A 15,781-nucleotide genomic window follows, 5' to 3' on the forward strand; every position below is an offset into this window, starting at 1 on the left:
ACTTTCCCTACTGTTGCACTAACTGGAGTGGGAATAGTAATTTTTACAACTTTGCTATCCAATATATTCCCTACTGATGCACTCACTGGAGTGGGAATAGTAATTTTTACCCCTCCGCTATCCAGTACCTTCCCGACTGTCGCACTCACTGGAGTGGGAATAGTAATTTTTACCCCTCCACTTTCCAATACTTTTCCTATTGTTGCACTAACTGGACTGGGAATAGTAATTTTTACCCCTTCGCTATCCAGCACTTTCCCTACTTTTGCACTCCCTGGAGTGCGAATAGTAATTTTTCACCCTCCACTTTCCAATACTTTCCCTACTGTTGCACTCACTGGAGTGGGAATAGACATTTTTACCCCTCCGCTATCCAACATTTTCCCTACTGTTGCAATCACTGAAGTTGTAATAGTCAATTTAAATCTTCTACTATCTAACATTTACCCTATTTTTGCAGTCAATGGAGTGGAAATAGTAAATTTTACCCTTCCGCTATCCATCACTTTCCCTACTGTTGCACTCTTTGGAGTGGGAATATTAATTTTTACCCCTCCGCTATCCAACACTTTCCCTACTGTTGCACTTATTGCATTTGGAACAGTAAATTGAATTGTTTCAATATCCAACTTTTTCCCCACTGTTGTAATTATTGTGTTGTGAAATGCACTTTTTAATTTTGTTTCAATAGCTTAATGTTTTAATTAATTATAGGATGAGTTTTTAATTTTACATTATTGATATATGTACATAATGTATTTTTAGATAATTTACATTTTAAAAATTAAATAAAGATAATAGTTAATACATTATTTTAAAGTAAATATAAGTATACATTATTATGTTTGTGTGTTTATATTTTTCCAAATTATGTTCAATTTTTATATTTAGTTAAAATGTATATGTATTTAAATGTATTTTGTTAAAGATAATCCTAATATTTTATATTTTTATTAAATATTTTTTTGTATATATATTTTAAATTAATATATTTTACATCTATATTTTTTACTTTGATATTTTGTATTCAATATTTGTGTACTTACCTGTTTAAGTATAGGGGGTTGATATTTTTACTATATATATTTTTTTCGATATTTCTACCATTGATGTTTTTACCATTGATATTCTATCACTGAACCAGTTTATTCAGTGAATATATATTTCACTTACCTTATTTACACTTACCTCTGTGGTAAAAGAATGTGTTGGAACAGATGTGTCGTAGATGCCTGTGTTATAACATCTTACAAACCCCCACAGCTGCACAAGCGGCTTGATGAAATAAGCTACTGATTACAAAGGAAGGCCAGAGAGGCAGTGCTGAGGCAACCAGAAGTGTCATCTCATGGAATGAAGAAAAATGAAATACTAATTGAAGCTTAGCTGCTCCTGCCCATTGTGAAGACTACCCTTCTTACTAAAGCTATTGAGACTGAAAACAAAACAAAAATAAAACGTATGAATCAAAAAACATCAGAAGGAAAACAAGTTGAAATAATAGCACAAACAGTAAGTTTGAACTAAAATGAAACATTATCAAAATAGCCTGGGCGGTAGGCCCGGTCTTCAAATACAAGGGAAATATTGAGTAGAAATTAAATTAAAAGTTAATAGCCTGATATGCTGACAGCACGCAAAAGCTTACCAGTAATCTACTAGGCTGCTCGAGCAGCATCCTCGAAAAGGCTACTGATCAGCAATGAGGGGGACCTAAGTAGCGTTCCCAAGGCAACACAAAGCTTTGCAACTTAAGCAATATAGCGAGGTGGGGTTAAAAAAGAAATAAGAACTAGAGTTTTGAGTCTCCCCTTTCTACTGCATCTAATGAAACAGAAAATAAAAAATATAAAAAGTGAGAATCACAAAACAAAGAAAATCAAACTGAAATTGTTACACGTGTAGTGCACTTGACATAAAGTAATTCATTAACACATGCTAAAGATTGTTTAATAGAGTGAGATCCCCAAGTGCAAGGAAAATATATCAAGTAGAAATTAAATTCAAGGTTTAAAAAGGCACGGGCACTAATCGCTGTTCAAAGGAGCTACTGCCACCACTCATTCCATTTTCTACTTTTTCATTAAAATTCCTCGCTAAAATTGGCAATCAACAGAAATAATTGACAACATGACTTCACCTCTACTCCTGGAGAAATACTAAAAGAAAAGTTAACTTGCAGCAGGCTAACTCTCAACCACACGCCAGCCATTCCCTTCTTGGTCTTATAAAAACAACAAGCATTGGCAAAGTGGTGGACCTGGCTGGCCCTTTTGGCAGGTTGATTACCAAACTTATTGCCATTTGTCTCCAATTTTTCTGACTCTGTTTTAGTTGCCTGTAGGATTCTGGGCACTTTACCACTTGCGTAGAAAGTTGCACTTGCTGCGTGCAAAGAGCAGGTGGCCTGATACCAGCCAAAGCAGCAGTATGCCGCCACAGTGTGCGTGAGGGCTGATGAAAGTGCCAGAGGCATGGGGGAAGCAGTTACCACCTCCTCCCAAGTTGGCTGCACGGGACCTGGAGAGGTCCCCACCGCATTCCGCAAGGCACCAGGGGCAGTGAGCTCCTTTTCATTTCTGCATCTGTGGGGCTGGTAGTAGCTGCACCATGCATTTGCGTGCAGAACTTCTCCATGTTTACACTTGCAGGAGATATGTGTAGATAATAGCATGAATAAAACAACTGACATGGAAAGGACTAAAGATAAAAAGGTACTAACAAGTTTGTTCCGATAAAAAACTCTATTTCATTTAATAGGTATTTGTTTTAAATGAAAACCACATGTTACACATACAAATTACAAAAAATTATAACATCACAATAATTAGTTTCAAACCAAGTCTTATACAAATATCATACAAATAATAACACAATTTTTTTTTTTTTTTTAAATATACAGTGAGTGGCAAACAATATTCTCTCTGACACGCGTTTCGGCGTTTCTGAAAACGCCTTCTTCAGGAGCCACGATATTATTCTGGAAAACATATATTAAAAGAATATATAAAAATTCATTCAATTTTAATAGTTTGCTGCGTATATTAACACCAAGTTCATTTCAAACATCAGAAACAATTTATTGCAAACATTCAGTTTCTATCAATGCACTTAATTTCTTTTACAATTTAAAAAAACGAGCAAACCTTTAGACATAAAATTTCCCAAAAAATAAATATTCGCCTTTCCCATTCATTTCTTAGCCATCTAGGTACCAAACATGATGAAAAAATCAATCCTATCTGTATTTGAGCAGTTGCTAGGTGAGTCAATTAATGTAAAGAGGGGGGTGTAGAAGGGGCGCCTAGTGAAGCCCTGTCAATACCACCCTTGACTCGCCTATCGAGCCAATTGTGCCATTTACTTATAGAAAACTCCTTGTCCATGCTGGGCTACTATGTTTTTCTTATGGAGAAGGGGGACAGATCGATCCTTATTTAGTTAGGTATGGTATCCTACATCGATTTAATGTACTTACTCGTTGTGATACTGGATCTTCACACAGTGTAGTTACTTCATGTTCTCTTTCTAATGTGTCTGTAAATGGTAGAAGGGATATACCATACAGTATCTGCGGATTCAAAGCAGGCGAGGGTTTTATTTATGAAATACTAGAATTTTACAGAATTGTATAACAATTTCGCTCCACTCGTCTCAGACCTCTGTTAATTAGATAGTTTGATCGGCAATCTAACATATAACCACTCTCTAGATATCTAAAAATTGTGGACAGTCTTTGTGGGCAAGGAGACACATTTCGACATATATCGTTATAGTTTCCTTGATTTAATAGCACAACCCCTTGTAAATTGTCTCGAAATGCATAGTCTAAGAAATTATGGATAAACTTAGTCAGCAAGGAGAAACATTATCACATATATCATTGTGGTTTCTCTAAATTAGTTGCAAGACCCATTGCATGTTTTCTAGAAATACATAGTCTGATGACACTTGCAGGAGACGCAGTGAGGTCTCACGATCCCTTCCCGTTGGGAAAGTAATGTATGCCCTGTAGAAACATCACAGGAGTGCTGTGACCTCATGTTTAATGGGGCACACTGGTAATTTTGGTGATGCATTTGCCTAGTGGATTATGGGTGGCCAACCTGCTGCATTTTCAGACCTTAATGTTATGATGTAGGCCTTTTATTGGCCAGAGCAACACGTATTATGTTCAGGAACTGCCTGTTATGCATGGGTATTGTTCTTGTGATGTTCTCCTCTGACCTGTGCAACATATAAATCTTTTTTTAGTGCACTAGATGTATTCTTATGACAATTGCCTAGTTGGCAAAGTGATTGATGATGCATGATCCTTGCATTTATATGACAAGTACCTAGTGGCACAGTGCCACTGTGACTTAGTGATTGAGGGCTAATGTGTTTGTATATATAATACAAAGCATATTTTTATATAACCTTGTGTGGAGTCTCTTTTTGCGGTGTGCCTAATGTGTCACTGGTGTCTTTGTGTGTTGCGCAAAGGCTTTACACATTGTCTCTGGGATAAGCCTGACTGCTCTGCCAAGCTACGAAGAGGGTGAGCAGGGGTTATCTTGTGTGTGTAACTCCCTTACACTGACAAGAGTGGTGGGTTTTGTCTGACTAAGGTGCATACCCTAGCCAACAAGAAACCCCATTTCTAACACAAAGCAAATATGTCTGTCTTTCACGTGGCAAAACATACATGTACTGAATTGACTTTGATGATAATTTTGAGGTAGATACTACTACAGAGACATTGTAGTTCCATCATAAAAAGTGCTTGGGAGTCACAGAGCTGTGCTCAAAAGGACTGCAGAAAAGAAGCTGTTATCTATTTGCCATTTTGTACGTCTTCTAAACAGGCATAACGTGTGACAAGTTGGCCTGGTATATGAAGTCCACTATTCTAGTGGACACCTTGCACCAGTCCAAACGACCCTTATTGATGGTAGGTTATAAAGTCAACCTTATAGAAAGCTATCCTAGTGGTAGCTGTGGAGAGCAGCCTTCAGGCTAAGACTTGGAGACGAGTTAAGCAAGTTGTTTTACCAATTATAATCTCTTGAATGATCAAATGAAAGCACAACACACAAGGTATATATCAAATATATTTGTATTTATTCTAAACACAACCCCTCTGCACTCTTTATGAGGTCAAAGGTAAAAGTACTATACAAGTAGCTTAATTAGCATACAATACGTTGCACAGTATAAGATATGCCCTAGGGGCCTCACAAACCATATAGTAAAATAGTGGTATAAGAACCACGTGGGAGTTTAAAAGCAGGCCTAGGGCCTGTGGAATTGCTGGGGCTGCCTAGAACCACCAAAGGTTAGGATGTAGGAGGCCCACGGGAGACGCGTGCAGTGTCTAAACACAGCCGCGGGTTACTATTGACTTTCAATGGAGAATGAACAAGTTACAAAGTTACAGTTTAAGGGTACTTCTAGATGAACTACGATTGAACCCTTTTGGACTAGGACACTTCGAGGGTCAAGACCCACGGGAGCACTAGAGTATTCGTGTTACCTCACCCAGGGAAGCCGGGTGCATAGGTGCCTTTTGGTGTCGGGTTTTGTCGTCGATTCAAATGGAGAGCTGTGAAGAAGTGCTGCAGGAGTCCAGAGGAAAAGTGTCCGTGTGGATCGAAGGGTGGATCGAAGATGTGAAGAACCTGAAAGCAGAGGAGACAGAGTTTGGGTCACTAGCCAGTAACCAGGAGGGCGATAGGAAGATGCCAGTCGATGTTGGGTGGGTCCCTTAAATTGCCTTGCTGCCGCTTTCTGCCGCTGTTCTGCTCTGCCCTGTCCTGCCTGCTTGAACAGCCCGCCGACCACGGGACTGCCACGCTAGAAAATACGCCGGCATCATCATCTTCGCGCAGGGGCCAGGAGACTCCATTTCCCAGAGTCCCCCATGGTGCCTGCATTCAGAGTCATCTCCGAGCACCAGGAGGCCCTTTAAATTCACTTTAGGGCTCCCGCAGCGCGGGTCCCTTAAATTGCCTTGCTGCCGCTTTCTGCTTTCTGCCGCTGTTCTGCTCTGCCCTGTCCTGCCTGCTTGAACAGCCCGCTGGCCACGGGACAGCCATGCTAGAAAATACACCAGCATCATCATCTTCGCGCAGGGGGCCGGGGGACTCCATTTCCCAGAGTCCCCGGCGGCGCCTGCATTCAGAGTCATCGGCCAACGCCAGGAGGCCCTTTAAATTCACGTTAGAGCTCCTGCAGTGCGGGACTCACACGGGCGTGCCCGGGCTCTGCTTGGGCAAAGCCCGGGCCAAGGGCGGGCCCGGGCGCGGCTGGAAGAGGCTGGGCTGGGCCACCTCCTTTTCATCACGTATTCAAAGGACTTGGGTCAGTGCATTTGAATTCGTACTCTAAATAGTGTTGGGTTTTCTTTGAATATTTGTGATATTTGTGATTAGAATAATTGTCAAGAATGAATAAGGCTCATTTTAAGGGGGTGGCGGGACCTGGGTGGTGGGCACTCTTGATGCCTTTCTTATCAGGGCGGAATCGGTACTAATTCACGAAATAGAGTTGACCCAAAAGAGACTGTCGTTAGATCTTAATCGGGCCCCTGTTGGAGCCCCTCTAATTGGCCCTTTGTTGACACAAGACACAGTGGAAACTAGAGAAAGATCGAACGTGCATGAGGTTCAGATACATCAACCGGCAATTGTATCATCGGTTGCAGCGTTAGATGACTCATCCTATGTGGTAGAGACTTCTGTCCTTAATCAACCCTCTCCCTCTAAAATTCGCCAGCAACAATTAGTCCATTCAGAAAAAGGGGGGGATACTGTCACTGTTAGTGCCATAGCGAAAAAAAGGAAGGCAGGTGGTATTCCAGTTACCTCACATCAGGCTAGCAAAGTGTCAAAAAGCAGAGGTACTCGTGGGCGGAAAGGTTGTGTGCAAGAGGTTGCTGTCCCAAGTGCACCTAGCCCAATAAGTGTTAACCCTCAGGGTCCTCTTAGGCAGGCGCAATGTGAATTGGAATATCAAATAGCAGCAAAACTTGAAGAAAAATTATTGTCTCTACTGAAACCTATTTCCACTAAACTTGAGGAAATAGATTGTAGATTGAGCAAAATTGAAAACCAGCTACTCTTGCCTCAATGTATTCCGGTTGGTGGAGGGCTAAATGGGTCCCCTGATCGGACTAGGGAACTAGTCATTGCGCCAAGTGAGCCGTCTGGGGCGCCCGGTAGAGGCTGTAACACTTTCATTCAAGCTCCTCCAGTAGTGAGAGGTAGCATGTGTGTCCCACATGTCAACGAGAGGCGAAGGCCTGATTTAAGTGAGGATCCACATCTAAGTGTGGACCGTGGAGTACACCATCGACAAAATAGAGCTAATCGGTTTAATTTACCCCCAGAGGCCACTTCTTACACCGTTATCCTGTCAAATGTTCCCCCACTGCAATCTGGAATGGAGGATCATTGGACCTCCTTAGGAATAAAGCCCTCCACCATTTGGATAATTTAACAGGGCTTGGTAGTTGCTTATTTAGAGAATTTAAAATGACGCGAAGAATTGCCTGGATAGGGGATTCCATTAAAACTAGTAGAGGCGACTGCGTGATACTAAATTTTGGATCCCCGCAAATTGTGAAATTGATTCTAGAGAGGGCTGGAACCAGGAACTTAAGTGGGGCTGGTATTAGTATTTTACCCTTGGGGTTTTTCTACCGAAACACATTACCAACTGCAAGAAGCAGGGTCGAGTCAATAGACAGAACACAAACCCAGGGTATTTATGAGTTTACTGTTCCTACCCATAATAGATTTGAGACATTCACAAGCCTAGAGGAGATAGATTGACTGGGCCCTTCAGTACCAATGAAGACCATTATAGACAGTGGGTTAGCCACTAATAAGGAAATATTAGTGTCAGGTATTCCCATAAGGAAAATTCATGCAGGGACAAAGATACTCAGCTGGAACATTGCGGGGCTAAAGAATAAGTCTGATGATGCTAGGTGGAGGGCTTGTCTAACTAAGTCCGACATTATTGGGTTACAGGAAATTTGGGACACCAATAATTTGTTTTGTTTGGATGGCTATACAACTTACAGGTCACCGGCAACAGCTTCTTCTATGGGGAGGGCGAAGGGTGGGTTACTGACCCTGATTTCTTTGAAAATTGCTGGCACTCATACCAAACTGGAGACAGGTTCACCCTATTGTCTGGCAGTACAAATTGGGACCACTGATGCTGGCATTTGGCTTATTGTACATTTTTTATAATTCTTTTGAAAGAACATTTATTAATGAACATTTAGCCAGTCTATATCATTTTCCCGAATCATATGGCAAGAAAAATACTAAATCTTATTCGGTTTTTGTTTTGGGTGATTTTAATGTACACTGTTGTAACGAAAATTGTTATGTTTGGGATAATTTAGGACGGGTTGACCAAGAAAATACCCATTTTGAACATTCATCGCAGGGACTCTATTTGGAGGAACTCGTGGCAGATAACGATCTGATTTATCCGAAGTCAACTGATGGGGGTTCGACAGTTCCAACCTTTAAGGGCAAGGGCACTGAGTCAACTTTTGATTACATTTTTATTAGTACAGTATTGACCAATAGGGTAAGTGGGTATACTGTATCCTGGTCTACTTTTAGTGACCATAATCCTGTTACATTGACCTTGGCGGATGACTTAAAAAAAACAGAAAATACTAATGGTACCATGGGTAAATTAGACATTTGGCCCACAGACCAAGCCCGCAGAATAAAATGGTGTCGGGTGGTATCCCAGGATTTCCATGCTAACTTGCTGGCCATGGCCGGTCATGAGATGTCTATCTGAATGAATGAGGGAAATGGGGATGAGGATGTCGTGGTGGCTTATACTAAAATCTGTGCCCAGATTGCCTCTGATCTCAAACAGCCATGTAAAAGTCAGGATATGGTAGGGGAGAGATGGTTCGACCATAATTGTGCAGTAGCCCACCGGAAGCTGTTGGCTGCTTTAAAATCTAATCCACTGGATAAGTCAACCATAGCTGCATTAAGGAAAATGTATAAATTGGCCCTAATAAACTGGAAACAGGAGATCAGAAAGGAGGCCTGGAATGAGTTATTATCTACTGATGTCATCAATAGTAGTGCTAAATTTTGGAATGTGGTTAATAAGCCCTTCTTTCAGTACTCCTTTAATAATCAGCTTGACTGTGGCATCCAGAAGCAGGCCTGGCACAATCATTTTAAACTAGTATATGATGGGGAGGATATTTGTGTCAATCCTGATTTCAGGATTGAGGCATATATTTTATCCTTTTCAGAGCTAGAGGTGTCAGAGGCAATAAATCAGATGACGAGTAATAAGGCCCCGGGACCGGATGGCGTGCCCGCTGATCTTTTTAAATCTGATATCAAGACATGGTCTAAAATATTGTGTAATGTTTTTAACAAGTCCTGTCATTCGGGTTTACCTTACACGTGGTCGGAGTCTGTAATAGTACCTATTTTTAAAAAAGGTAATAGAGGGGACCCTAGTTGTTATCGCCCAATCTCCCTCATTGATTCAGCTGTTAAGGTACTTGGAAGGGTGGTGCTTAGTCAACTCACGGGATGGCTTGTGGAAACGAAAATACTTTCAGATCTGCAATATGGCTTCAGGAAGCGTAGGGGTACGTCAGATCAATGCCTCAACTTACATCTACTGATTGGGAAATATATGGTTGCCAAGAAGGGTGCACTCTTTCTGGAATTTATGAACCTTTCCTCGGCCTTTGACTGAGCAAATAGGTCCAAATTATGGGTTATGCTCCAGAAATTAGGAGTTGATAAAAACATTGTTTATTTCCTTGCAGACCTGCATAGGGATTTATCTGCCACCGGGAGGAAAGACCAGATGGGCAATTGTACTGGAGGAATACGTATTGCCAATGATGTCAGGCAGGGGTGCATTTTGGCCCCCTTACTTCTTACCCTCTACATCAACAATTTGGACTCTGTTTTATGTGAAGTTTGTAAAGATATCCCGCGTGTTGGGAAACGCCTGATCCCGGCACTCCTCTATACGGATGATGCCGCCCTTTTAGCACGAACAGCGGTGGGGTTACAACTACTTTTAAATTCCTTTGCGGCCTTCATGAAATGCCTAGACCTTAGTGTGAACTTCTCTAAGTCCCATATAATGACAATTGGTTGTAAAACCAAAAGGGCTAAAACCTTTCATTGCGAGGGGAACGTATTGTCTAGGGTATCTACCTTCCCGTATCTAGGAATCATATTTGACAATCAAGGCTCTTGGACACCACAAATTCAAGCTGAAAGAAATGTCCTGGCCAGATCAACGTCTGCTGTTTTGGGCTTTGCACGTAAACTGGGGGCTAGACCTATGCAAGCCCTCTTGAAAATATTCGGAGCGAAATGCGTCTCACTCGCTATGTATGGTGCTGATATTTTGGGAATTAGGAATGCGAAGGCTATTCAGGCAGTTGAAGATAAGTTTTTTAGAAATATTTTATCTATCCCACAATCTACAGCTGGCTATATTGTTCATCAGGAGTGTGGAGCTGGTTTTGTGGAGGACTTAATAGCCATGGCACCTCTTTTAAAATTGATCTTGATCTGGTTGAACCCGGAACTAGAGCTAAATCGGGAAATTCTAAAAACTGCTTAGCCCTTGACCATGGAAATCGTATACCCTGGCTCAGATATGTTTATAACTTGTCTGTGAAATTGGGCCGACCTGAGATATATAATTCACCTGATAAGCTGTTGAAGGGGGACGTCAAGTGGGTCAAGGACTTATATCTATTAATGGCTGCCATGGCTAGAGAAGAAAGGGAGTTGGCAAAGCCGACCCTAAGGGCTCACCAATTGCGGAAGACTATCCTGACTATTGAACCATATCTGGTTATCGTCACAAACCCCAATCATCGATTCTTACTGACTAGATTCCGGCTGAACCAATTTAATTTCCTTCTTGCAGAGTCACCAGGTTGGAAGAGGGTGGAAGACCTGGGGGCATGTTCATGTGATGATTTCTCTGTACAGGACACAACGCATTTTCTTTTCTTTTGTGAGCACCTTATTGAAATTCGGAAGCGTTTCATCCTGCCAATTCTAGCTAACAAAGGCTTTTTTCAAGTTAAGCCAGCTCTTCTTTATTTGCCGTTATTATCAAATGTGTGGGAAATTTTTACTGTTGCCAGTTTCCTTACGGCAGCCGTTAGAATCAAGAGAAAAAAAAAGTTATGTATAACCTGTCCTAATGCACCAACCTGAATCAATTGAACGTTTGGATGCCTCAGTCCTGAAATGTGGTTTTATGTAATTTACCCAAAATGAATTGATTATGTGCATTGTGTATTTAAAGTTTTGTATATTGTTAATATATTTTTTATGTAATTCATGGTTTTATAACTTTTTGGTATAAAATGTTTTAGCATGCTTTTTATGGTTTTAACATAAACCGAATAAAGTACTTTGACTGACTGGGTGAGTTCAGGTGAGAAGGTGAAGCTTGTCTCTTCAGCCACGAGGACAAGGAGGAGTCGATGTTGACCAGGAGCTTGATTCGAGCTGTACCACAAAGGATCTAGTTGACTGCAGTGTTGGTATCCGGATTGGACCCAACAAGCCTTGGCAAACGCAATCCAAGCAGGATGTCAAGATGGGCTTCGGTGCAGACGAGCAAGGTCTGTGGAACTTCCCCTTTGGAATGGAGTTGGAACAAGCCTGAAATAAACAGGAAAGCAAAGTAAATCAAGGATTGGTCTTCTTGGGGGCTCACTAGCTAACGGACTAGGAACCACAAAGACGCATCAAGCTGAAATGCACAAAGTGGGCCCACGGGACACTCAAAAAGTGTGGGCCAATGCACAACTTCAGAATACCTCGGGAAGTGGGAGCAGGTTGCAAAATGCAGGATGTCCAGGAGTTCCGGTCCCACGTCTCTCGTGTCCGCTACAGGTCTCAGCTTTGCTGGGAGCGCAGATCAACATCAGAGATGTCAGAAAGTCCATGTCCTGTGTCTCAGATTCTTTGAGATCCAGCAGGAGCCTCAAAAATGCAAACCGGTAAAGTTGCAGTTGGTGCCTGTTTGAACAGGGTGGGCACTCCTTATATGGAATGTCGAAGTGTTTGACACCTTACACAACATGTTTTGATAAAGCCAAACCAAAGTGTGCATTAACCGCGAGGATTATAATGCACTAACGAGTATATGGTATGGCTATATCATAGAACAGCTATAAGGAGATGGTTCTGAAAGCTGCAGAGGGGCTCAGCTCATGCTAGGTCACCCTCTCACACAAAACCAAGCACTCTGCCTTCAGGATTGTCAAGGCCTGCCATAGGAGTGACTAATAGGTTACGATGTGTCTATATATAAGGTAGATATAGAAATACTATATCTAAGTAAGGGGTGATTACACCACCTTACCCAGGCTGTAAGTAAAGACCTGTGGTGTCAGTTTGGAAGGCTAATCAGGGGTGGCACAATACATGCTGTAGCCCCTGGTAGGCCTAGGGTGCACCTATGCCCTGGTTTCCTAAGGTACCATATACAGGGGCTCACAAGGGAGACCCAGTAACCAATCTGGTATGTACCTAAAGTACATGGTATCAATTTAGAGAGAGTACAGCTAGGCTGTGGGCCTGATTAGCAGGACCACAGCCATACTAAAGTCGAAAAACCAGTGAAACACAGCAAAAAGTGGGGGTAACCATAGGAAGCAGACCCTACTCTCCTACATAACAGTTTGACAGAATACTTCAATTACCATGCCTGTTAGATGTGCCCATTCCTGAAGAATGCATATATATTGCATGTACATTAGTGTTAAACACAGTAAACTATGCATGCATGCACGTGCAGTGCAATACAGAAGTAAATTAGCCCAAAGACAATAATGAAATCAACTGTGCCTTGCATGCAAGTTATCATTACTGGGTATATCTGGAACCGCATGGTCATATACGTTCTGTAGTTCACATGCATTAATGGGGCTAAAGTGCTTTCAGGGCGACAGTGATACTCTGCTGCCAAGAAACAGGGACGAGTATCCATATTTATAAAAATGCGAAGCTTGAAACAAGGACAGTGCATTACATGCTAGAAAGCCCCGTTTTCCTGCAATGGTTCATACTTAAAATACAAGTTGTAACATCCAGTGACACCCTCTGTCAGGAATTGGCAATGACAAAATCCTAAGACACCCCAATGTCAGAAAGTGGCCCTTAAAATATTAAAAGACACTCATTGTCAGTTAGTGCCACTTGTAACTTCCGGCAGCGGCAATAATAACCCAAGGTACTCACTGTCAAAGAAGTGTGCATTGCAAGGTCCTGAGAGGTCCATTGGCAGAAAGAAACACTACTGTTATCAGAACACAAACACATCCACCGCCATCAAGTGTAACATAAAAAGGACACCCACTGTCAAGATTAGAGACTGGCATAAACCTCACATAGAATGCCAGAAAGTCCCTTTTCTAACATTCTGCGACTCCCAATCTGAGCAAGAAGCATGAACAAGTCCAAATGTGATATAGAAGTCACAATTGTACCGAACTGCAGCACATGGTGATAAAGTGACCTTTCATTTTGTTGGTAATAAAGAAATCAGATATGACAAGTTTTAAAATAGCACAATGGTCTCTTCAAATGTTCAGCAAGTTTAAATTCCCCTCCGAACCCTTTTTTATCTCCATTTATACAATATTCTAATTAGCTGTGCTAGCATATAGAGTCCAACACTGCTTTTAAGTGCAATTAGCAATATAAGCAATATATTGTATATATCTGGCAATACACAGTGCATAGCTCTGCATGTAGACTTGCCATTTGTCTCTTTTTTCAGAATTCCTCTATTGCTTTGTGTTTAGAGACAACCACTATTAAGACTTAAATTAACAGCCAGCAATGTGCTACTTCAGCAGAACACAAAACAGTAATAAATACACACTGGGAGAAAGGGACACTGAATATTAATCAGAGCACAGGCTGCTGAAGTAGCAGAATACGAAGAAATGTATTTCAGATTTGCTGTATAGCATCCAATTTCGAACAACACTGAGGAAAACCTTTTGGATACAACTAAATAGTTTTTAGCTATTGTGCCAATAATTTCTTAATTCTATTAATAACACAGAGGCGAGGATTATTTCTCATTCTTTACTGAGATTTTACAGCAGCCACTCAGAAAAAAACTTTAACACTTAACTCAATTTGTCACGAGTCACAGAACAGTGTTATATCAACCCCCCACCCATCAATCACATAGTTATCACCTCTTCAAGTACGACCAGCACCATTTTCTCTCCATCACTCTTTGCAAATCACGTTGCTCTGTTACCCAAAAACAAGATGAACCATAGATAACCTCAAAGAACCAGGTAGACCATGATCAATATTTTCTCGCTCTTAGATCAAACTCAAAGGAATGCTTCCGTTAGAAGAACTGTAACCCATTGTTATGTCCTCTGAGGCACCGAGGAGCAACAACTCTCGAATCATCAATTAAATTTGATATCCATTTCTCTTGTGCAATCTTGCTTCTGCTCACCTCCTAAAATTAAATAAATTAAATTGTAATCTCTGCATTAATAATATCAAACAATCTGCTCATATTTTGGGAGAGAAATAACACATATGAAATCATTATCATATCGGTACTGAAAACATATGAAATCATTAACATACAATTGTGATAGTCAAACACGAAGCGGGATAATCCTTGCCTCTATCTCCTAAATAGAATTGAGAATTCTTGATGTGATATCTAGGAAATTATTATTCTACTTCAGGAATAGAGGCTCAGATTATGCTTGTTTTAAACTGTCCCTTAACCACAGAAATAACATCTACAATATTTTTTTATAAAAGAAGAAGGTCCTAAAAGTTGACTCTGAAAGACCAGCCTGATGCCCTCATAATATATTCTGACTTAAAACCCAAAGCAGATGTATTCGAGGCCATTGCCCCTCTAGGTTAATGAGCTCCAAACACAGAAGTATCAATCCCAGCTTCATTTAACAACCAGCGTATTCACCTGAACAGCACTGCTCCTGAAACTGGTGTAAACTGTTTCTGAATTGCATTGAACATTTGCTCCCAAGAATGGTCTAAGTTCCCTGAGGAATATCTAATATATTCCTATTCGTTCAAAGAATTAACTACATATTCTGCTTATAGAGGGAGGAAGGGTAAAGAATAGTTGTTGAATTTTATTGTGTACATCCAGATATCTGACATGTGCCTTCTTTCATAGAACATATTCTATCTGTAATATCCAATGCATGTACATCTGAAACTCCCCTACAGGATTCCATGCACATCAGCATTGTTAGCTTAACTGAAATTTTTTTTACTAGAAAAGCTTATATTATCTGGCCAATTTTTCACAAATCATAGGACAACTGGTACATCCCATAATGTTATGTATTTGGGTAAAAGTGGATTAGAGAGCTTGATTCCTCTGAAAAGGTTGCATGTTTAGGGGTGTTTCCGTATTGGTTTGTTCTACACCTGGCAATTCCCTGCTGATATGGTGGATTATTTACCATGTTGTGCATTTCTTCCTGTGCAGGAACAGGGGGCGCAAAAATGCATACACCCCAATGCAAAGAGGCAACAGCGGGCCCTCTAAGGGAGGTGAGGAAACTCATAATTGCTTGGCGGTGCCGCAGCAGCACTGCCAGTATATTACTTCTTCTGACCGCTGCACCATCACTGCAGGATCATGGATCCCTGGTGACTGCAGCAGTCCTATGGTGTTCCACTGCCACACTCTTAATAAGGCGGTCGGACTGCCAGAACAGCAG

Source organism: Lissotriton helveticus, chromosome 8 (genome assembly GCF_964261635.1).
Source record: "Lissotriton helveticus chromosome 8, aLisHel1.1, whole genome shotgun sequence".
NCBI classification, from domain to species: domain Eukaryota; kingdom Metazoa; phylum Chordata; class Amphibia; order Caudata; family Salamandridae; genus Lissotriton; species Lissotriton helveticus.